The sequence below is a fragment of the Lolium perenne genome, chromosome 3, assembly GCF_019359855.2.
Source record: "Lolium perenne isolate Kyuss_39 chromosome 3, Kyuss_2.0, whole genome shotgun sequence".
Lineage (NCBI taxonomy): Eukaryota > Viridiplantae > Streptophyta > Magnoliopsida > Poales > Poaceae > Lolium > Lolium perenne.
This window is the reverse complement of record NC_067246.2, coordinates 94,711,256-94,735,128: the sequence shown is the minus strand read 5'-3', so window position 1 is coordinate 94,735,128 and position 23,873 is coordinate 94,711,256. Positions and strand designations below refer to the sequence as shown.

The 23,873-nt window shown below is 40.6% G+C and overlaps 1 long non-coding RNA gene across 5 annotated transcripts; it reads left to right on the top strand.

Annotated features, from left to right (window-relative positions):
• The first annotated feature begins 2,245 nt into the window (after window positions 1–2,245).
• LOC127341890 (uncharacterized) lies at window positions 2,246–14,638 on the top strand. Of its 5 annotated transcripts, none has more exons than XR_007875988.2 (12): window positions 2,246–2,730; window positions 2,998–3,084; window positions 5,055–5,141; window positions 5,687–5,891; window positions 6,401–6,552; window positions 6,703–6,830; window positions 6,965–7,104; window positions 10,022–10,213; window positions 10,307–10,369; window positions 10,469–10,553; window positions 11,392–11,525; window positions 14,097–14,638. It is a non-coding gene; the product is annotated as an uncharacterized lncRNA (long non-coding RNA). The 5 variants fall into 5 exon arrangements; XR_011755112.1 differs by lacking the exon at window positions 10,022–10,213 and adding an exon at window positions 4,245–4,400 and having other exon boundaries at window positions 14,097–14,637; XR_011755113.1 differs by having other exon boundaries at window positions 10,022–10,369.
• Window positions 14,639–23,873: the final 9,235 nt, after the last annotated feature.

Sequence of the window (23,873 nt, the reverse complement as noted above, 5' to 3'; positions counted from 1 at the left end):
TCAAAAAATTTCTCTGACTTTCCTGTAAAAAGAGAGAAATTGAGCTAGCTGTACAAAATGCACTTGGGCCAAGCAGTGCTAGCTAGAGTGTGTGTTGGGCTCGATTCCATTGTTTCAGCTTAGCTGCCTCAGCGGGAAATGGAAATTGCCTAGGTAGAGTCTTCGCCTCGAAACTAGGACCAGTCTGGCTATCCATGCGTGCTACTAAAGTGCGCTCAAGTAGTATAAAAAAGATGGCAATAACAAGTGAAGCAACTCACCGGCCGGTTAATAAATCAATAAATCCAGACCTACGGACTGGTGCGGTTTAGGAAATTCACTTGCTTAATAATCGGGACTTTGGGAGTCACCTCTAAGTCAGTAAGATTTTTTTTTTTTTGGTAAAACTTGCCCCTAGTGTTACTTTTTTTCCCCTTGAGGTAGTGTAGTGTTACTCTTAATAAACAAAGAGCTAGTAGCTCTTCACATCAGCTGAAACGAGTCGCTATTGACACCGCTAATGTCAAAAAAAAAAAGGAAAGGTCTCATGGCAAAATTTTCCAAGACGGAGTATAATTTAACCTCCCATTGCGTCGCCTCCTCGTAGGTGGTTCGACGGCACAAACCCTAGCACCACTCCTACACCTGTCCATCCCTGTCCTGCTGCTGAGGAAGGTGGTAGCTAGCTGTCACTGCTCCACGTTGAGGTGGGGGATTCTAGAGTCTACAACCTCATGCGGAGAGGGAGACGTCGACCTAGAGAAGATCAAGTGGCAAGCGTCGGTGCTACATATCTGAAGATGGTTGCTCCCGTCTCATGTCTTTGTGCTTGCAGTGCGGAGGTTGCCACGATGGGCTTCGAGCAACATATCTGAAGATGGTTGCTCCCGTCTCATGTCTCACCTCCCCAATGAGCGGCGAGGGCAGCGTCGACCTAGAGATGAGTGGCAAGTGTTGGTGCTACATGTTGTGTGTTTGCAGTGCGGGGGTTGCCCCAATAGGCTTCCGGCGCCATACGTGAAGGCCCAATGGGCGGCGAGGGCGGCATCAACCTAGAGGTGAGTGGCAAGCGTCGGTGCTACATGTTGTGTGCTTGCAGTGCGGAGGTTGCCCCAATGGCTTCCGGCGCCATATCTGAAGATGGTTGCTCCCGTTTCCCGTCTCAACTCCCCGGCCCTGGATCCCGACAACATTGCCTCTTCTAGCGATTGTGGGGATTGTGTGTGTGTGTGTGTGTGTGGGGGGGGGGGGGGGGGGGGGTTCAGCCCGTTATTTGAAGTGCGGTGGCATGCTCGGGTCCTTATTTTATGGTAAGAAACGGTTATTACCATTTCCCGTGTCATCTCGACGCCGTGGCGGCATGTAAGGGTCTGTATTTTTAATGCTTCTATTCACTTTTTTGCTATAACACGCCTATAGGGCCATAGGGGCATGACTCCTATTTGTAACTTTTGCATCCAGCCTCCGATCTAAGCGACTTCAAAGGTGTTAGCAAGGTTTCAAGGAGCTAGGCCATTTCACATTTCTACTTTCATAATTTGGTCGTTTCCTCATAAGTGCGCTGATCGATCTAGGCGCGAGCAGAAAGGCTATTTAGGCCTCAAACGCCCCCATGTGTTTGATACAACAAAAGTGATCAGACTACAGCGAAAATTGACAGAACAATTAGTACTTGTCATTTCATGTGCGACCTCGTCGGCGTAGGGGCATGCTAGGAGTCATTACTTTATGGCTGTATACATTACGTATAATTTCATGTGCCCTCTCGTCATCTTGGCGGCATGCTAGTATGGAAACTTGGAGACGGGTCCTTATTTTATGATAGGAGGCGGTATATATAGGGTATAGGCGAGGGAAATTCAATTCGGCACATGGGAGCATATGCTCCTGCTACTGGAAAAACATTTTGAAATATTCAAAAAAATTGAACAAAAATTTTCTCGCTTACGTATCAACATGTTACGTGCGCACATCAAGTTTTGCGAAAAACCGACATTTTTTGTGAGTTGTGTGTAAAAGATAAACAAAACGTCTCGTACACAATTTTTTCTTACAGAAAAATTTATCTTTTTTACAAATGACACTCAAATGTCGGTTTTCTGTGGAACCATTTTGTGAACGTGTAGAATTTCGAGATATGTCCACTAAATTTTATGTTCAAATTTTTCAACATTTTAAAAGTGCATTTAAAATGAAGTTTAAAAACGCCACTCCCCGATTTAATTGGAACGAGTCCCTATTCTCCTCATTTCGTATTCCCCTCCATTAATTGCAAGAGGCGTTAATTGGGTGCGGGAGAGAAAACGACCAGCTCATCCAACGCCGCCGCCGCCGCCGTCTCCCTCTCGCTCACCTCTCGCCGTACCAAATCGACGCTGCCGCCCTCCGCTTCGAGCTCCGGACCGGCCCCCACCCAACTCCACCCACCGCCGTCCTACGATTCGACCTCCGTGGACTCATATCCAGCCGCCGCATCCTCGTCTCCCATCCGCAGCGCCTGGTGCTGGTCGGCCTAGCCATGGACCTCCACGGGCTGACCTGCTGACCCGCCGGCGGGGACGAGTAGGGCGCCAAGAATGTGCCTCTCGCCGACGGCTCTTGGCGCGAGGGCCGCAAGATGGCGACGGGAGCCACAGAGGAAGGGAGGGTGGTGGCCTGCAGCCGCCGCCGCCTGCGGTGTCCCCGGACCTTCTGCTCCCCACGCCATCCACCTCTCCGTCCCGCTGCTGCCTCCCCAACCTGCACCTGCCAGTGAGCTCCCTCTCCTCCTCATCCTCCACCATGTATTCCTTTCAAATTCCGTTTCTTTGTTTCTATCACTTTGAATGCGTAAACCACCTGAAAAAAAAGTCACGCTTCAACTTCCTTGATGTTCTCGAGTCGCTTCAACTTTGTGTTGCTTAAAATATACTCTGTTACAGATATGTACATCATATTAGTCAAGTAGCCAACTTACTTACATTGGAGGCTATCTTTCAAGTATGAACTTTATTGGTCACATTTCTTCTTTCCTTGCAGGCACTGGGTTACTGAGCAAAGCAGTGTGATGGCAGCGAGTTCACCGCGACTGCTAGTGGAAAGTAGTTGAAACCGTGAATTCTCATGGTATAATATTAGTACTTATTGTTTTTTGGTTGTTGCACATCCTTTGGTGAAGCATTCGGTACATGATGAGTTGATTTAGGAATATGATTACAACCATATTCTCACTAGCTAGCTCTTTTTGATTCACTTAAAAAATAATTTCAAGCGCATTGCTGCATGTGTCTTTTGGACTTTGGCAAACTGGACTAGAGTGGCTGATGTATATTTTTGTGTTTGGGACATTGTCCAAGTGGACTGGTGACTCTAGTTCACTTGTTGTCAACCGTAAACTGGATGCTATCCTTTAACGGGCATTCCAGATTGTCTGTCTTGCCTCTTGCACCAATTTGAATGGAATGGATCTAAGATGTTTTGCTACATATTTTTGAATGATTTTTCAAAATATTTCTTGCGTCGAATGAATAGTAATAAGCCTGTTTTGTTTGAGATATATGGACGGTTCGATCAGACAGCCGGAGCTGAAGCTACACGTGTTTTGTGGGCTGTTCGGGCGCTGCGGCTGGCTACAACTCCAGCCATCCCTCTGATTGCATCAGCTGCATTGGCGGGCTGATGTGGGAGACGGAGAGGTTGAGTGGGAGGAACTGTGTAGATCGCCGGTGGGTGGCGTGCTCTTGCCAGCACTGACAAACAACGCCGCCACCATGCCATGTGCTCTCCTGACTGGTCCTTGCTGCCGCCTGGAGCTGCTGCTGCCGGTGACCACATCCCCAAGCTGCCGCCGTCGCTAGACCTTCTGCTCCCCACGTCATCCACCTCTCCTTCCAGCTGCTGCCTCACCAACCTGCACCTTCCAGTGACCTCCCTCTCCTCCTCATCCTCCACCATCTATTCTTTCCAAATTCCGTTTCATTGTTTCTATCATGTTGAATGTCTAACCACCAGAAAAAAATCATGCATGAACCTCCTAGCCTCATCCCTCTTGTAACTAATACATAGCTTCAAGTCAAGGTTTTTTTGGGTTCCCAAGGTTGGTCTCAAGATCGAAGTGTTGCACATGTACTTGATTCTTGTCGCTTATTTCCCTAATTGATGAATGTGTATAGAACCGGGTTCCTTTTTTGATTGTTTTATGCTTATCATGCATAGCCATGGATGAAACTTCTATCTTGTTTGAAGCTACTACTTGCTACTCATTTATGTTTCAGTGTCCACCATAGGTTTCCACGAAGGTTTGGTTGCTAATGTATTTCAACTATCCGGCTTCCCTGGCTGGGATACCCCCCTGGAGCCTCCACTTTGTCTCGTGCGCTTACGTAGACCGGTGTTGATCTCGCTTGCCGAAGGGGACAAGAACAACTACGATTTGTAGTTAGGTGCCTTCCGCTGCCTTATATGAAAAAATGAATTCATCTCTGTAGGTTGCAGCCATCTAGTGATTTGTCTTTTGTCCATGGACTAAAACTCTTGGTCTAGTCCTGCACATTACTACTCCTACTCGTGACTCCTTGATGGACTTCGTTCCTTCAAGTTATTTCAGTTTTAAGTATGTAGCTACTTGCTTGTGATTCCTCCAGTGCTTGTAGAATGTAGATACATATACAATGCTAAGGAGATACTTCTTATTGTTAATTTTTTTGTCATATGTTGATCAAGGAAAGGATGCATGACCAGATAATTAGTTTATTTTGGAGCTTAATGTATATATCCACTTACATGATGACATGCTGGCTTGTGCAATTTTTTCAGTGACAAAACATTTTGTGCGTGTTGCCACTTTTATATAAACTTTCCTTGATGTTTTCAAATCACTTCAACATTATGTTGATCTACATCAAAATATACTCTGTTAGCTGTGCACTTAATATCTACGTGTGATGTAATCGTGTAGCGCGATGCAAAAGCACTCGGTTTTGACATCAAGCGTCATGCTTTTTCGTGAAAGTATCTACAACTTATACTTTTCTGTAGTATTTGGTTGCTGATTTGGAATACTTGTACTGTTGTTAATATTTATCAGTTCCTTGTAGGCACTCAGTTACTGAGAAAAACAGTGTGATGGCAGCGAGTTCACCGCGACTGCAAGTGGGAAGTAGGCAAAGCTGTGAATCCTGATGGTATAATATAAGCACATCTCGTACTTTTCCTGTTGCATATAAGAATCCTTTTTATAGCATCCAAAAAGTAGCAATCCTCTCTGTAGCATCTAAAAGAAGCAAAGCTATCTGTAGAGCAGAAAAATCATATCACAGTTTGTTTGATTGTACAGGATGAAGAAAAATTTACCTGCCAAGTACTTTGTAGAATAACATCAGTAGCTGGCCCATGTGAGTTTCTTTGCAAGCTAGTGTAAAATGGTTACATTCTTCCGGTGCTACCACTAGTGTGCAAACTAGGTTGTGAGTCTTCGGTACATGCTGCGTGCTTATGATAATAGCTTATTTAGTTACCTATTTCACACAGCATCTGAAGTGTGTTCTATAAAGTGCACAAATGTACATACAAACTGATAACTTATCCGTGCCACATCATCTCGTCTTTTGCTGTTACATTTCCTATCTCTATATATATAATTCATGATTATGGTTTCAGCTTGAAAATGTACACTAATTGCTGACACTACTCTTTTTCTACATGATTAACATGCGGTTTGCTGTGGTAGACAAAGAGAGGAGATGCTTCGCTCGCCAACTTGTGATGACCATGTACAGTGGCGCCCTCTTGCTGGTGCCAACGACCACCGACGCCGCCATGGCACATGCCCAGCTGCTCGAGCCTCCCGCCACTCGGACGTAGAGGTTGATGGCCTGCTCCTCCATGAGCAACTCCTCTGCTGGCTCTTAGTCCCAGCCATGGTCCAAAGTAAGGTGAGGGCTAGAGCTGGGCGTGGACGCGGATTGCTATGCAGAAGGGGAGGAGTCCCTTTGTCTTGTTCTTCCTTGTGCTCTAGCATACTTGTTCATCTTGTCATGTTCCATTCATCTATTGGTTATTTGGGAGATTGGTTTAATACTTGCTTTGCACAAATGACTTGCTAGTCCTGATTAATCATTGCTCTCATATCATGATTCGTTAGATTAATGTAAAGGATTCTGCTTTTTCCTAAAATAATAAAGAAGGGCATTATCAAACATTTATCAGTTCTGTACATCAATGTCATAAAAGTTGCGAGTTGTGAGAGTTAAACTGTCAAAAGGGTAATAGTAAGCAACCTGTCCTGGTTTGTATAGGACACTGATGCCATGCAGGTCTAATCAAGTATGATGACTAGTTGTGCGTCAGCAAAAATTGTTGCAAATTTGCTGCTATATAGAAACGTTCCTTGCGTCCAGCTGCAAATTAGCTGACTAGTGGATATCTTTGTGTTTTTATGCAGCATATGTGTTCATGACTTCAGGTGGCTGAGGGAGGAGCTGAAGGGCGTGTAGTGGGGTACCGGGAGGGGTGGGCGTGGTGGTGGTCGTCGTCATCGGCAATATCCACAATTGCCATGGGAAGCTCTCTGGTGGGCTGCGGATCGAGTACGAGGTCTCAACCCTTTCCACCGAAGCAAAGGAGGAAACCTGCCTGTTATTACTACCTTTATTGCCTGCTTGCCAATCAAAATATGATATTTTGGGTTGTTTGCTCAACCTGTGATATTAAGGTGCGATCTTGATTTCTGTTATTATGATCTAGCGGCTCGGCCTGGATGACTACGCTGAAGGGGAGGAGGGGGTGATCTAGACATGCTCTACGAGGTCTTCCAGTCCCATCTCTATCTCAAGGGAGACGTCGAGGCTGATAACGATGACGACCTGCAAAAGGTCCTTCCTTTTCCTGTTCTGCTGCACTCTTTGCGTAGTTTCCATGATTGATCTGGTTGCAAATTAGATGCTCTACAGAAAAGTTGTGGCTTCAAGCACTAGCTTAGCTATGAAAATCTTTGTATTTTATGCAGAGTTTTGTTCATTAAGATGAAGGAAACTGCTGCTGCCATCCGTCGTGAGTACATGTCGTTCAGCATCAGTGCAGGGGTCAAAAGGCTGCTTGTGTATGATTACATGCCGTTCGGCGGTGGCCTGGAGACCCATCTGTTCGGTGAGTTCTTCTCACAAGTCGGACTTGCTGTTTGGTCTAGTTCATCCGTCTGCAATACAGTTCGGTTATGGACTTGATATGAATCTGTCTCTGGTCTAGAAGGTTAAGTATCCTTGTTGAAATGTTTTGGCTTTTGTTGTACCTTATGCCTGTGATAGGCCTTCATACCAGGAATTTGCTCTCTCGGATGCTTAAAAGAGCTCTGTTTTTTTTCTCTTTCCTTTGTGAGTAATAAATATGTGTGTAGGAAATGAAGGAGAAACGAAATGGGAGCTCAACATATGACATAGTATAACATAAAATGGAATGGATAGCAGAATTGTCAAATCTTATCCATTAAACCACAAATATGTCTATGCGTGTCTGCTTTCACAGTTTTCATTCACAATTTTGGGAACTATCTATGATATTGTTAATGTTTGTTAGTTCTTTGAGTCCTCTAAAGCAATATTACGGCATTACTTTCTGCTATAATATTGATTCTATATTTTGGGAACTATCTATGATATTGTTAATGTTTGTTAGTTGTTTGAGCCTTTGAGGCCTCTAAAGCAATATTACGGCATTACTTTCTGCTATAATATTGTATCTATATAAAAGGTACTATGATCACAATAGCAAAAGCACATGAGTACCAAAAGTTTAAACATGAAATATTGAAAATTTTACTATGAACTGTATTTAGGTAGTTAATGTGACTATGTGAGTCCTCGTGAATGCACAAGATAGAAATAAGTATTCTCCTCCTTTTCTCTATTCCTTTATTATTTGCTTTACCAGAATTCAGGATACTTTTTTTTTTGAGAGGAAGATACTGCGTTTATTCATTCACACAAGTAGCCCGGCAAGATCCGTAGCCAACGAGTTCTCAATACAACTAGGTGGTACAATAAACCAAGACTTAATTAACTCTAAAACGCAGCCTTCCTTTGCTAATTTGTGAGCAGCTTCATTCGCCGAACGTCTTGCCCACTTCACCGAGTGATCTTGCAGCGATTGTAGCATCTCCTTGATCTCCTCAACCAGCGGACCATGCACCGATCTGTCCTTCTCCTTGCAAGTCAGTTTCACAGCAACACCAACGCTATCTGTCTCCAGCAGGACACGCTCCAGGTTCAGTTCTTTAGCCAGCAAGAGGCCACGTTTACAAGCTTTCAATTCAGCTTCTTCAGGGTCTGACAGGGAGGGAAAAAAATGGCATGCTCCTGCAAGATAGGTGCCATCGTGATCACGAATGACCACTCCTCCGCCACCTTTCCCTGAAGATTTTGCCATCGCGCCATCAACGTTCACCTTATGCCAATGTCTCGCTGGAGGAGCCTAACTTTCCTTTGGCTTGTCAGGTCTTGACGCTGGCAGGCTGTGCACATTGCACCATTCTTCCAACAGACCTAGTGCCCCTGCTAGCAATGTTAGCTGGATCATCGATCTTCCTTGTCTCTCTGGCATCATTTCGTGAGAGCCACATTTGGTGTATAACCATCATGGTAGTCTCTATCTCCACATCCCTCCTTGATCCCAAACAATCTAGAAACCATAGCATCAGGTCTCTTTGAGAACACACATCCTTCGGTGGATCACCAACTACAGGCACCTCCTTGTCTCTGACATAGTTCCAAACTTGTTGCGCATGAGGGCAGTACCAGAAGCGATGAAGAGCCGTCTCTTCACGTCCGCACGCCACACAGACAATACCTGCTTTGATCCGCCGCCTTGCTAGCTCGGCTCCCACAGCTAGTCCGTTTTTCATAAGCCGCCAGACATGGATTTTAACCTTGCCTGGGACATTTGTACTCCAGAGCGCCAACCAGACTTTGTGAGATGTGCACGAGGAGGAAGAATCAGTCATGCCCGTCTTCATCTTCTTTTGCTTCATCGCCAAATGATAGGCCGACCGTATAGAGAAAACCCCGTTCTTTGTATGATTCCAAGCATGGTAATCCTCAGTACCAGTGCCTCCTATTGTGACGTGCTTGATGTCATGAACATCTTGATCAAAAAACACCTCCTGGAGTTTCTCTTCGTTCCAGTCTGATCCATCAGCATTAAGTAATTCGCTGACTCTTTGAACACTTGTATCCGACTTACGACCTAGAGGTCGTTGAGCTCCACCTCTCGGTATCCAATTACTCTCCCACACCTCCACCTGAGACCCGTCGCCGATTCTCCAGATCAGACCACATCTAAGGAGATCCCTGCCAAACAAAATACTTCTCCATGTGAACGAGCCTCTGGCTGGGCACCTTGCATGCAACAGATCAGTATTGCTGAAGTACCGAGCTCTAAGCACTCTAGCACACAAAGAGGACGGCACAGTAAGGAGGCGCCAGGCTTGTTTGGCTAACAATGCCTGGTTAAAAGATTCAAAATCACGAAACCCCATTCCTCCTTCCTTCTTTGAGCAACACATTTTCTCCCAGGAGATCCAATGAACCTTTCGTTGTCCGTCAGCAGAGCCCCACCAGAAATTAGAGGAGATTGAGCTCAGTTTTTTGCTTTGCCTTTTATTGAACCGAAAACAGCTCATCGGATAGGTAGGTGTGGCCACCAGAATTCAGGATACTACCTATCCTTTTATATGTTGAAGTTTCTCGTTTCCACAAAAATCTTAAAGAAACATTAGGTCAACTATTTTTTTTTGCATTATTTGGATTCAATCTTGATTTCATATTTAAGCAAGTCAAGTGGAAAACTGTCAGACAAAGAATGTATATTCGTGCGCTACTTTTTTTAGAATTTGGCATGCTTTTCCCCTGTTTTATATATTGTAATACATTTTATATTCCTGTAATCAACATATGCTTGGTGCTTAGTGTTGACTCTATCTTCTTTCTATCTTTATTTCTTACGTACCACTCACCGTCATAATGGAATCTTTTTATCCCGTCTGCAATTTTATTCCTGTAAACAATTGCAGGTTGTCAACCAAGATCGGTGTATACATGTTAAACTGAGGACCGAACCGAAGTGTCGGTGCACCGAAGCCTCGGTTAACAATTTCTCAAATGACCGATCAGTCATTAATTTTTGAAACCGAATTTCTTAATAACCCGAGAAACCGAACCGATCGGTTCGGTCTAACCGAACGCCCAGGCCTAGTCTTGCTATGGTCATCTTCTAGACGTGTGCCTACTAAGATGCCATTATTTTTGAGGTGGCCAAATGGCTTTTGAAGCATTCACGTCCGTTGTGCTTTTTGCAGATAACCGAGGGTTTTCTAGACAAGCATGGCCCTGACAGGATTCTTGATACACCAATCATGGAGGTTCTTCATTAAAACCCTTGAAGTTAATCATTGTTTCTGATTGTAAGTTATCAGATTTGCGTGATCATTTTCAAGCAGTTATATGCTTTTCTTGTGCAGGATGGTTTGTGGCATTGGTTTTGTTGCTTACCACCATGGTCTGGAACATTTATTTGAGTTCTTGACATTTAACTTCTCCATACAGGTCAGTCATATTCACGTGTCAAAATTCAGAAAACATCTGTTGAAAATCTTATTGTATGGCTGTATTATTTCCCACTGCTAGTTTAAGATGCATGATTTACGTAGTTGTTGTCATGTTGACACTGACAGTAGGACCTACTACAGGAAAACATACACGGCATGTAGAGTATTATAGTTTGCACTCAGTAGTCACTGTGTTGTTGTGTATGTGTAGTATTAATTCCTAGCCTTATCTAGTCCATTGGTTCCATGAATACATTGATATGAATTTGTATGATCATTTCCTGTAGTATTTACTCATTTAGAATCATGTTGACGTATTTTCTTAGTTGACTCTGGGATTATACATGTTTTTCTAGATCATGCCATGCCTAGGGTACTCTGGATGACCCATATCCATGTATCCTCTGTTAAGGATTACTTGTATTCCTTGCGTTCCTCTGTTTATTTTTGGTACTTCCATGATGCCAGTGTTCATTTGGTTACTCCCACCACTAATGATGAGCTAGAGTCAGTCTGCAGTTTGAAGTTAGTTCAAATCTAGAACACTGATTTCTCTCTTGATCTAGAACACCATATACTAGAGTGATGAACTAATGAAGTTTGAAGTTGTGAGTGATGGTATCAACAATTCCATAATCCATAATACTCTTCATTTTCTCTATTGTTGTTTTGCTGATCCATTATGAGACTTGAGTAGAACACTAAAATGTCCAGCCAATGCCTGCTCACTGTTTATTGCCTAATCATTTGTCTCGTATTTCATGTTCCTTTTCATTGATCTTGATTGGCATAGATATCAAATTATGATATTGAGATTTTTTTCTTTTTTGTTGTAGCTCCAGCTGCACCTTGGCTTCGACTACTTTCTCCTTCACCTCCGCCATCGCTGTTGTGCGATGGTGATGAGTTCACTGCGCTGCAAGCCTGCAACCATGGCGTTGGTGCCTTAGTTTTTGTCTCCGTGTGTTTGGTAAGTTTTCAGGTTTCTTTTCTTTTACCTCCGTCAGAAATCTTGGTACGCAGATTTTGTGTCTTGAAGCAAGTGTGGATGTATGTACTCTAAACAACACAAGAGAAGCACTTTTCCAGAATTTGGACGTGTTGTTTCTATTTTGCTACAGCTATGTAGACTACTAGTGGCTGTCACTTCTTAGTAACTGTGTTGACACTACCAGGTGCCTTTTTTTCTCGTTTGGGTTGTGAGCTGAATGTTTTAGATAGATAGATGTGCTTTTCTAGTTAACTTGTGGGCTTGGTTTGGTCGACTTAATCAATGTCAACCTTAATCCTTACTTTGACTCAACCCGTGGGATGAACCTGGAGCTTGAGTTCTTAAACCAGGTTTCTATTTAGTGTTAAGCTTCTATTTGCTGGTTGGAGCTGATCTGGACTTGAAGGATCCAAGTGGCTATGCTCTTTTGTCACATAATGCATGCTGCCTAAGATGAATTCCTTGCTGCTTTATTGATGCTAGTGGTGCTATTTAGCAAAAGATAGATTTCTGCCCCAGATCTAATTGTTCCCTGACTTAGAAGCAGTTTTATCGATTCCTTGTGTTAATAAGAAAGAAAATTGGAACAAATGCCAGATAAAAACTTGTCAGATTCCTTTTAACTGAATCTACAAAAAAAATGCATCGCCTTAGTTAAGGTGATGGAAACATTATAACCGTTAACAAAACGTGGACAACATTTTTAAGTTACTTGAACGATTTGTGTACATGGTTCTCTGATCTGCTACTTGTCTAAGTTACATTCATGCTTTTTTGATTGCGTGGTGCAATAGTGATTTGTTTGTCTTGTGTAGTTTAGCATCTAGTATCTATCTTTTTTCAATTCCAAGTAGTGCTAAGTGCTGGATCACACCGTATCCAGTTAAAAAGATGGATCTATACAGTTTTGATACATGCACTGCTCTTTTGTGATTCAATAAACACTATGTTGCTGCCTTATAAAGATGAATTTTGTTGTTACGTTCTGCTTATCAAAGCATATATTTCTGTTGCTTGTTGTGTGACTTGAAAATTGCTTTATAAACTCCTTTTTTTTAATAAGAAAGAAATTTATCTTGAGGTCTTGGTTTAGTTGACTCAATCAATGCCTACCTTAAATCTGATATTTATTTGAACCTGGAGCATTTCTTTAGGGAAATCCATTCGGCATGCTTTATTTATTCTATAAAATGGTGACATCATTTATGAGCCTAGAAAATAAGAAGCTAGGAGGATCCATGTGCTAAATCTGGAGCTTTAGTTTTTGAGGGTTTTTATGTTGCTATAATGTGGCTGGTGCTGTACTAGATCTCCAAAGTGGTATGCTCTATTGTGATTAAAACAATGCTACCTTATAAAGATAAATTCTGTTATCCTGATTGATGCCCCTAAATTGGTTATTACTTCTATGTAGGTATTTGTTTTGTTTCACTATGTAGGCCACCAACGCAATTATCTCTACAATCTTACATTCACATATTCTCACTTTTGGGAGTGGTTCTTGAATTTTTCATGGTAACAATTCTTTTGTGAATCTTTTTTGCTATGGAAACATTGTGTCAAAAATGTCCAATTTGAAAAAACATTGTGTCGTCAAATGGCAAGATATTGCACTACTCTTGGACACCTCAGACACACCTTTCTATGGCGTTGAATTCATTGGTGATTGTTCAGCCGTGTAAATGTATTTTTCCTTCTGAACTAGACAGTAATGCCTTGGTTCACCTGTTTGATTTGCAGGGGCAACTATCTTAGTTTCCTATGATAGTATATAGGAGGGGTTGTGGCATATGTGCTTATCATTTTCCTGGTTTATCACGAGCCTGAAGTTTAAATATTGGCAAAAAGACAACACCTCTTATGAGGGGAGTCATCACGTTTTCCTGGTATCGTAAATTTAATTTTGAAGTGTGGGTACCTCAGGATCTGTTTGCCCCTGCCATGCCCAGTGTGGCCAGATTCTGATATGCAAGGTTACTCACTCTTTAAGTGGTACACATGATTTAGCTAGGAATATTAGTGCTGAATAAAAAATTGGGAAGTGTGAGTCTGAAAGAATTGTTGTATGATATTTCATACAACTGTTTGGTTATCTTGTGGCACTTGATCAATTGTTTATCCTGCAATTCGAGTGGACTATTCTATGTTGTAATTGAATTGGTTATTTCACAAGATTTTATAGTAGACTATTCTATGTTGTAATTAAATTGATTATTTCACAGGATATGATAGTAGACTATTTGATGACTCGTTACAAAGAATGTCTATGATGTGCTGGCGATCAAATAATATTAGCTTTGCGATTTCTGTTTTGCATAAAACAGACACAATAACACTGGTTTTACTTTGCGATTTCACTTGAATTGGTGGAATGCCATGTTTTCCTTTGTTGACTGAATGGATGAAATTGGTGGAGCTTTCCATAAATTGGTCTTCTTTGTGTTGATAATTAGATCCGGAATCTTTTCATCTAGCTGTTACATGTCAGGTGCAAAGTAGTAGTATTTATTTTTCTTCTTGAACAATAAACTGACCCATGATTCTTGGCAGGATGAGGAGTGGTGGCTTGTAACAAGTGCTGCATCAGCAATGGAGACATGGTAGGAGGGCTCTTAAACAGCGGCGGCACCGATGCAGACACACCATATAAGCTGCTTGGCTGCAGCTTATCCACCGCTGGACCACCTACTTGTCGCCTATGCAAGAAGGCGTTTTGTTTGGTGAAAATCTGTGAGGATGGAAGGCCTTGTCCATGAGCATGGACGTCAGTCGCCCGATGTTCATTGAGGCCACTAGTTCCGCTTTGTCGTTCTTGTCTTGCCCAGAGCATGTATATATAGTGCGCAATGCTGGTTTCCGGCTTGGTCACACCGTTGTCTAGTTGCTGGAAACCTAAAATGCATGTGCTAGGTCATTTTTAGCCAAGTCGACTCCCTGTTGTGATCCATGAACTTTATTTTTACAGAATTGTAAATGGCATGGAAAATTAATACTAGGTTTTTGTCTTGGCTGAATTTGGGACGGAAGGATGGACGACGTCTCAAATTAATTCTTGCTTGATGCCTGATGACCGATGACGTTAACGTCTTTGACTAGCTAGTGCTTTTGCATTTCATTCCTTTTTGATTATCCATTCTTTTGCTGTGTGATCAAGATGTCCAAAAAACTGCAATGTACATGGCCACGTTTCTAACAGTTGTACCTTTTTATGATTAACTTCACTAAGGTAGGTCTAGTTGTGTTGCCTTTATGTGGTTAGCAGGAGAGTATCTTTGCAGTCAGCTAGTCCATCGATTCCACCAGCAACGAGGCTAGCTTGTACTGCCTCCGTCCCTCCGTCCGCAAATAAGTCGACGCGCGCGGTTTTCAAGAGATCTTAAATTTTTTGTAAAAAAATCCCTCATTCCTTCAAGCAATCTGCTTATTAATCAAGAAGATGCTTTGATTTAGGCGCTAATAAATATTGTGCATGCTAGTAACCGATAAAACAACATTGAGAAACAAAAAATGATTAATGAAGGCTGGTATCAAGGCATGCTAAAAATATACCAAGAAGTCTAGATGTATACTTATTTGTGGATTTCTTAGAAGGCTAGATGTTCACTTATTTGTGGATGGAGGGAGTATGTTGGTTTTGTTCTTTTCCAATAAAATCATCCTGAGGGGCGAGCTAGACTTCGGCGAGTCGACGCTACGTGCTAGCGAGACAAGCTTGGTCCGGCATCGACAACACCATACGTGTCCCACTTTCCTTCAGGTTGGTGTCGGAAGTCGAAGTTGATGAAGCTAGAACAACCAGTAGAGCAAGAACAATAGTATAGTGAGTCGATCACTGACTGCAACATATTGCCATGTCACATATAGCTAACTTTATAGCCAACATGTATAATAGTGAGCTATAAAAAAGTACTACTTTAGTGGTATATGGCCCACTCTTTAGAAGCGCGTATGCGAAGGTGCACCACAAATGTTTCACGAGGTAGTTTCCGCAAATGGAATCAGTCATCCCGATGCATAGTATTATGAAGTGGATACGTGTGATTGATTTAGGGTTTACAATCTCAGAAAGATAGGAAAAGAAGATCCAATGAAGGCAAGAAAGAAATTAATGAAAATCAGGAACACCATCAATTAATTGGACGACCTAGGATTTTGTGGCCTAATTAAAGCAGGACGCCTAGGATTGCCTCAACAGTCTAGGGGCGTTTCACTTCCTATGGGAGTACGGGACCACCAGGTTTTCTTTGGTTCCATGGGAGTTTGCATCCCGAACGCCCATCCTCATTTTCGAAATACCTCAAATCTGCTACCCACGCTGCCTCCTCATCTTCTTCCCGCCCTTTCTGTGAAAATCCAGACCTTCCTCCGGCTATATATACAAGTTTATCATCGCCCATCGCGTGCGAGGTACGCGTGTGACTTAGACTTTGACTTTTACTTGTCGTGGAGAGGAGAGGAGAGGAGAGCGACCGCCATGGCCGGCCGAGTCGGTGAGAGGAGTGGTGATGAATACTCCGTCCCTGTTGTGATGGGTGGTGATAGCCAGGCGCTGAGATGGTAATGAAGACCTCGATCCAGCCGGTATTCCTCTGTTTCTTTGTGTTCCATGAATCAATCCGTAGGTTTCTTTTTTTACTTCTTCATGTATGTTGGGAGGGTGCGAGTTCTTCATGTAATTTGGCCGCTCAAGCGAGGCATGGCATGGTATGGGCCAGGCGTGGTGGGAGCTGTCGATTCCATGAAGGCGTGGTGGGCGTTGTTGATTTGCCGACGGCGAGCTCTCCTTCTCCATCCATGCATCAGGTACACATGCATCATGGTACGCAGAGATGCTATCAGCATTTGCTGAATAACCTGAACTTTGCTTCATAGCTGTATGTTCCCTCTATGGGAGGCAAATTGAGGAAGAACAGTCTCAGAGAGCAAGCGTAGGAATAACCGTTGCTGCGGGCTGGAACCCCGCCGTGGTGGTGTGCCACCGCCGGGCGGACCTTGCCCTGGACCCTGGTTCCCACCGCTTGGACCTCGCGCTGGTCCTGCTCACCGTCGGCCGCGTCTTGTGCTGGACAGGGGGGCCGCGGTACTGCTCGCCGAAGGGCGCCGCTGCTCTGCAGGATGCTGCGCCGGAGGTACCTGCTGCACGCCGCGCGAGCAGCCGCCTCCGCGCCGTGTCTCCATCTGCCGTTGTCCTGGGCGTGTTCTTGATGTTGTTTCCTTTCACCCCATTCTTAGTACTCAACTCTCAAATTTAGTACCATATGATGTTCTCTTTCGTTTTCAAGTGTATACTAATTTTTTCCTATGTTCTAAATTATTAGTTTCAATTATTAAATAAAATTATTTCCACAACTTTTTTATTCCTAGATGTTTTGTGATTTATTCCATGTGATGTTATTTATTGTTCCCTAGTTTATAGTGATTTGTTCCTATCTTCTGAAAGATTTCTTCTAATGTTCGAGAAAATTACTTCCCTAGCATCATGTTCCTGTTGCTTTTCTTTTGTTCCATGTGATGTTCTTTTTTGTTGCCTAGTGAAGAGTGATTTGTGCCTATGCTAACAATTATTTGTTCCATTTGCTGTAAAAAACTATTTCCACAAATTTATTTTATCTCTTACTACAAAATTAGTTCCTCTAATTTTGTATTCCCTACTATATAAGTAGTTGCTTTCCGGTGAATAATTTTCTTTTGTAATAAGTTCCACAATTATTTGTTTCCCTGAGTATAGTTACTTATTTCCCATTGAATAATTAGTTGTTCTGAGTGTATATTTATTTGTTACCTCATTCAGAAAATTGTTTTCCTCTTACTCTAAAAACATTAGTCATTTGTTGTTCCTCAGTGTATAGTTATTTGTTTACCCATGAATAATTATTCTTTTCTTCATGAAGTTCCACTAATATTTTGTTCTCCTAGGTATGATTTTTGTTCCTAGTGAATAAATAATTGTTCCCAATATATTTTTATCTCTTTCCAAAACTTTTGTTCCTATTGGCCTACAAAATTAGTTTCACTACTTTTTTGTGCCCCAGTGTGTAATTAGGTGTTTCCTATTTAGTGAATAACCATTTGTTTCTTTCATGCACAAAGTTCTTTTCATCTAACTCTACATGATTAGTTCCACTAAATTTTTATCCCGCTCGTAAAATTAGTTCTTACCTGGTGAATAATTAGTTGTTTCCTAGTGTATATTTATTTGTTCCTATTATAGTCATGACTTGTTCATCGAATACTGAAATTAAGTCCTACTTAGTGAAATATTTTTTTAGAAAACAATTAAATATTTTTTCCAATTCAGTTGTTCCACGATCAATAAATTTTTGTCCTTCTTATCGAAATTTTATTCCCCAGGAACAAATTTTGTTCCTATTTTTCAATCGTGTATTTCCACATGATTTGTTCTACAATCATTTAAATTTCTAAATATGGTCTTTTGAATAGTCATGCATTAAATTTGTGTTCCAATTGGAATAATTTTTTGTTAAAAATACTTATGATTTGTTCGTTTAATGGAAACTCATTTTTTCCATGTACCTTATTTAAGCAAACAAAATATCCTCAAAAAAAGAGAAAATAAAATTTTATCTGACTCGTGTAAAGTTACTAGTGGATTAGACCATTCCCAACGCATCGGTACTAATTGTCGTATTTTGCTAAGAAACGAGGGCATAAAATGCAACCATCACAATGGGTTATGTGTATATGGTGTATCCATAACATTCTATACAAGATCAATATGTGGTAATGAATTGGAAAAAAATTATTCCTGGGCAACAATTTTTTTGATAAAATGGAAGAAAAGTTTACCGATCCTGAAACAAATCAACGAGAAAAATATTTACAAGAAGGAAAAGAATTGGAACAAATGTTTAATTCTTGAGCACAAATTTGGATAATATGGAACACAAATTTACCAATAACTGAACAAATCAACCGGAAAACATTTTCTAGATGGACAAAATGGAAGAGTTGAGGAACAAAATTTGGACAAAATGGAAGAGTTGAGGGGTCAACGCAGCCCTCGATTGCTTTTGCAGTTCCTACAACGTATTAATCTATATAAATGTAGCTTGAATGAACTAATCTCTATCTTGCAAAATCCTTGTAATAATCCTACTATTAATTTTAATCAAGATGTTTTGGATCCTATAAGGAAGATCATATTTTTTAAAGATAGCAAGATACAATACAGAAGCTAAAGATTGCACCTATGCTTGGGGATATATGGGAACAAAAAATCCAAGTAACTATAGGCAAACATATATGCCATGTAATGTTGATCTAGGAGCTAGTGTTTCATTTATTCCTTAAAATTTATGTGATGCTTTGGATATTGGTACCATGTATCCATGTAATGATAATTTATGACTTGCCGATTCTTCTACCAAACATGCTTTAGGAAATGTTGATAGTATAGCTATTGAGTTACATATGATATTCGTACATGAGGATTGTTATGTAATACACATGGAGAGCAAGCAATTATCTCGGTCCTATAATTCTTGGTAAACTTCTTCTGAGAACTTCGGGAGCGGTAATTCATGATAAGGAAGGTAATGTGAAGTTTCAATTCCCTCACAAGGAATGTATGGGGCATTTCTCAAGGAAGACAGAGGGCGCAACCAAGATAAAAAACTGGCATCATAATAAATACCCCTCCTAAAACAAGGTATCAATCCTAGCTATATGTCAATAAAGAAAGCGCTTCCAAGAGGCAGCCCATTTATATTTTATTCTTGCTTTTTTTTGGAGTTCTTATTGTATTTAGAAAGTTCTATTTTTTTGTTTCTCTATCTTTTTTGAAATAAAGTGACTAGTTTTACACATTTGGATTGAATTGATTTTCGAAACTATCTAGGTTTGTTGTTCCAGCATGTTGTTTTCATGATTTTTATTTATACAATTTGTTGGAAGCTCGTAAAATCACAAAAAAAGTTCAGATTTTTCTGAGGTGTTCAAATCGTCTGTGAAAACAATACTTGCTGCTTGTGTTTTTCAAAATAGATTTTTTTGTTGTTATTGTTGTTGCAAGAGTGGCACTTTTGATACTTAATATTATTCGTTATGGGCCTTACATTATTTTCTGGATGTTAACCACTTCAAAAACGTCTATGGACATTTGGAACCAAGTTTTTTGGAGGCTTTGGTAGTATCTAGGATTTTTATTTCAAACACCAATGTCTTCGCACACAAAAAAAGAAAGAGATTCTTCTTGTGAATTCTTTTACATAGTAGCAAATGAAGGAACACCAAACTAAGAATCATCCAAGAATAGGTGAAAATCTCAAGCTTGTTAGCCATAACTTGGCTGAGTACATAGGAATACAATGTCAGTACCTATATCTCATACTAAACCATTGCTGTTTTAGCTGGCCAGCCTGACTTCCTGATTCGAAGTTTTAATTGGTTGTACTTTTGGTTCCCACACGGCAAATACTTTTGGGTCCCGATGGTTTTCCAGCGGAGTTTTATCAAACTTTCTGGGATACTATTAAATCGGACCTTCTAGATTTGTTCAGTGATCCACACACAGGACAACTAGAATTATTTCGTCTAAATTTTGGTGAAGTAATTTTGTTACCGAAAGTTAATGAGGCAGAAAGGATTCAACAATATAGACCTATTTGCCTTTAAAACGTCAGTTTCAAGATTTTGGCGAAAGTGACCACCATTAGACTTAATACGGTTGCGGATCATGTCGTTCAGCCATCACGGACCGCTTTCATGGAAGGAAGGAACATCCTTCATTTAGTGACAGTTTTGCACGAGACGGTACATGAGATGCATACTAATAAATTAAATGGGGTCATTTTAAAATTAGATTTCGAAAAGGCGCATGATAAGGTCATGTGGTCTTTCCTACAACAGACACTCAGGATGAAAGGTTTTTCTCCAGAGTGGCGTGCTCTAATTTATGATTTTGTGTATGGAGGTAGTGTGGCAATTCGGGTTAATTATGACACCGGCCACTATTTCCAAGCACGAAAAGGGTTACGCCAAGGGGATTCGTTATCACCAATGTTGTTTAACATTGTAGCGGATATGTTGACGATACTCATAGAGCGGGCCAAGTCTGATGGTCAGATTGAAGGTGTGATCCCACATCTGGTTGATGCGGGTTTATCTATCCTTCAATATGCTGACGATACAATTCTATTTATGGATCACGATCTTGAAAAGGCTTGCAATCTGAAATTAATTTTGGCGGCTTTCGAGCAGTTGTCGGGATTGAAAATCAATTTCCATAAAAGTGAATTGTTCTGTTTCGGCGATGCCCAAAATGATATGACTCTATATACAGAGTTGTTTGGTTGTGGGCAAGGCCAATTTCCTAGTCGCTATTTGGGTATTCCGATTCATTATCGGAGACTTACAATTGCTGAATGGAAAATTGTTGAAGAAAGATTACAAAAATGTCTTAGTAGTTGGAAGGGTAAATTATTGTCCCTGGGAGGAAGATTGGTACTCATTAATTCGGTACTCACAAATATGGTACTGTATATGTTATCATTCTTTTTGTTACCGAAAGGAATTCCCAACGAACGTGTGAGTTACACGCCATCAAGCTAGATTTCTGGCGCCGTTGCCGGGGAGATCAAGACACGCTGCAAGGGGAGTCTCCACTTCCCAATCTCTTTACTTTGTTTTTGGCTTGCTTAGTTTTATTTACTACTTTGTTTTCTGCACTAAATCAAAATACAAAAAAATTAGTTGCTAGTTTTACTTTATTTGCTATCTTTTTTGCTATATCAAAAACACAAAAAAAATTAGTTACTTGCATTTACTTTACCTAGTTTGCTTTATTTACTATTGCTAAAATGGCTACCGCTAAAAATACTAAGTTGTGTGACTTCACAACCACAAATAATAATGATTTCTTATGCACACCTATTGCTCCACCTGCTACTACAGCAGAATTCTTTGAAATTAAACCTGCTTTACTGAATCTTGTTATGCGAGAGCAATTTTCTGGTGTTAGTTCTGATGATGCTGCTGCCCATCTTAATAATTTTGTTGAACTATGTGAAATGCAAAAATATAAAGATGTAGATGGTGACATTATTAAACTAAAATTGTTTCCTTTCTCATTAAGAGGAAGAGCTAAAGATTGGTTGCTATCTCTGCCTAAGAATAGTATTGATTCATGGACTAAATGCAAGGATGCTTTTATTGGTAGATATTATCCCCCTGCTAAAATTATATCTTTGAGGAGTAGCATAATGAATTTTAAACAATTAGATACTGAACATGTTGCTCAAGCTTGGGAAAGAATGAAATCTTTGGTTAAAAATTGCCCAACACATGGACTGACTACTTGGATGATCATCCAAACCTTCTATGCAGGACTAAATTTTTCTTCGCGGAATTTATTGGATTCAGCTGCTGGAGGTACCTTTATGTCCATCACTCTTGGTGAAGCAACAAAGCTTCTTGATAATATGATGATCAACTACTCTGAATGGCACACGGAAAGAGCTCCACAAGGTAAGAAGGTAAATTCTGTCGAAGAAACCTCTTCCTTGAGTGATAAGATTGATGCTATTATGTCTATGCTTGTGAATGATAGGACTAATGTTGATCCTAATAATGTTCCGTTAGCTTCATTGGTTGCACAAGAAGAACATGTTGATGTGAACTTCATTAAAAATAGTAATTTCAACAACAATGCTTACCGGAACAATTCTAGTAACAACTATAGGCCATATCCTTATAATAATAGCAACGGCTATGGTAATTCTTATGGGAATTCTTACAACAATAATAGGAGTTCACCCCCTGGACTTGAAGCCATGCTTAAAGAATTTATTAGTACACAAACTGCTTTTAACAAATCTGTTGAAGAAAAGCTTGGGAAAATTGATATACTTGCTTCTAAAGTTGATAGTCTTGCTGCTGATGTTGATCTTTTGAAATCGAAAGTTATGACTAATGAGAATCATCATAATAAAATTACTACTACAGCAAATGCCATTCAAGTTAGAATTAATGAGAATATAAGATTAATGGCTGAACTGCGTGCTAGGTGGGATAGAGAAGAAAATGAAAAACTAGCTAAAGAGAAGAATGTAGCTAAAGTTTGGACTATTACCACCACTAGTAATGCTAATGCTACACATGTTGCTGCACCTCCTACTAATACTAATAAAAGAATTGGTGTTAGCAATGTTTCCACTTCTAATGCAAAGCGAGAAACCGCCCGAAACTGCTAAAGCTATTAAATCGCTGTGATAAAGCTGCTGAAATTTTTTCCAACATTGGGGATGATGATCCCATTGCTTTAGATTATAATGGTTTGAATTTTTATGATTGCCACATCTCTGAAGTTATAAAGTTCTTACAAAAACTTGCTAAAAGTCCTAATGCTAGTGCTATAAATTTGGCTTTTACACATCATATTACAAATGCTCTCATAAAAGCTAGAGAAGAGAAACTAGAGCGCGAAGCCTCTATTCCTAGAAAGCTAGAGGATGGTTGAGAGCCCATCATTAAAATGAAGGTTAAAGATTTTGATTGTAATGCTTTATGTGATCTTGGTGCAAGTATTTCTGTTATGCCTAAGAAAATTTATAATATGCTTGACTTGCCACCGCTGAAAAATTGTTATTTGGATGTTAATCTTGCTGATCATTCTACAAAGAAACCTTTGGGTAAAGTTGATAATGTTCGCATTACCGTTAACAATAACCTTGTTCCCGTTGATTTTGTTGTCTTGGATATTGAATGCAATGCATCTTGTCCCATTATATTGGGAAGACCTTTTCTTCGAACTGTTGGTGCTATCATTGATATGAAGGAAGGTAATATAAAATATCAATTTCCTCTCAAGAAAGGTATGGAACACTTCCCTAGAAAGAGAATGAAGGTACCTTTTGATTCTATTACGAGAACCAATTATGATGTTGACACACCGTCTCTTGACAATACTTGATACACACTTTCTGCGCCTAGCTGAAAGGCGTTAAAGAAAAGCGCTTATGGGAGACAACCCATGTTTTTACCTACAGTACTTTGTTTTTATTTTGTGTCTTGGAAGTTGTTTACTACTGTAGCAACCTCTCCTTATCTTAGTTTTGTGTTTTGTTGTGCCAAGTTAAGCCTTTGATAGAAAAGTAAGTACTAGATTTGGATTACTGCGCAGTTCCAGATTTCTTTGCTGTCACGAATCTGGGTCTACCTCCATGTAGGTAGCTCAGAAAATTAAGCCAATTTACGTGCATGATCCTCAGATATGTACGCAACTTTCATTCAATTTGAGCATTTTCATTTGAGCAAGTCTGGTGCCATTTTAAAATTCGTAAATACGAACTGTTCTGTTTTGACAGATTC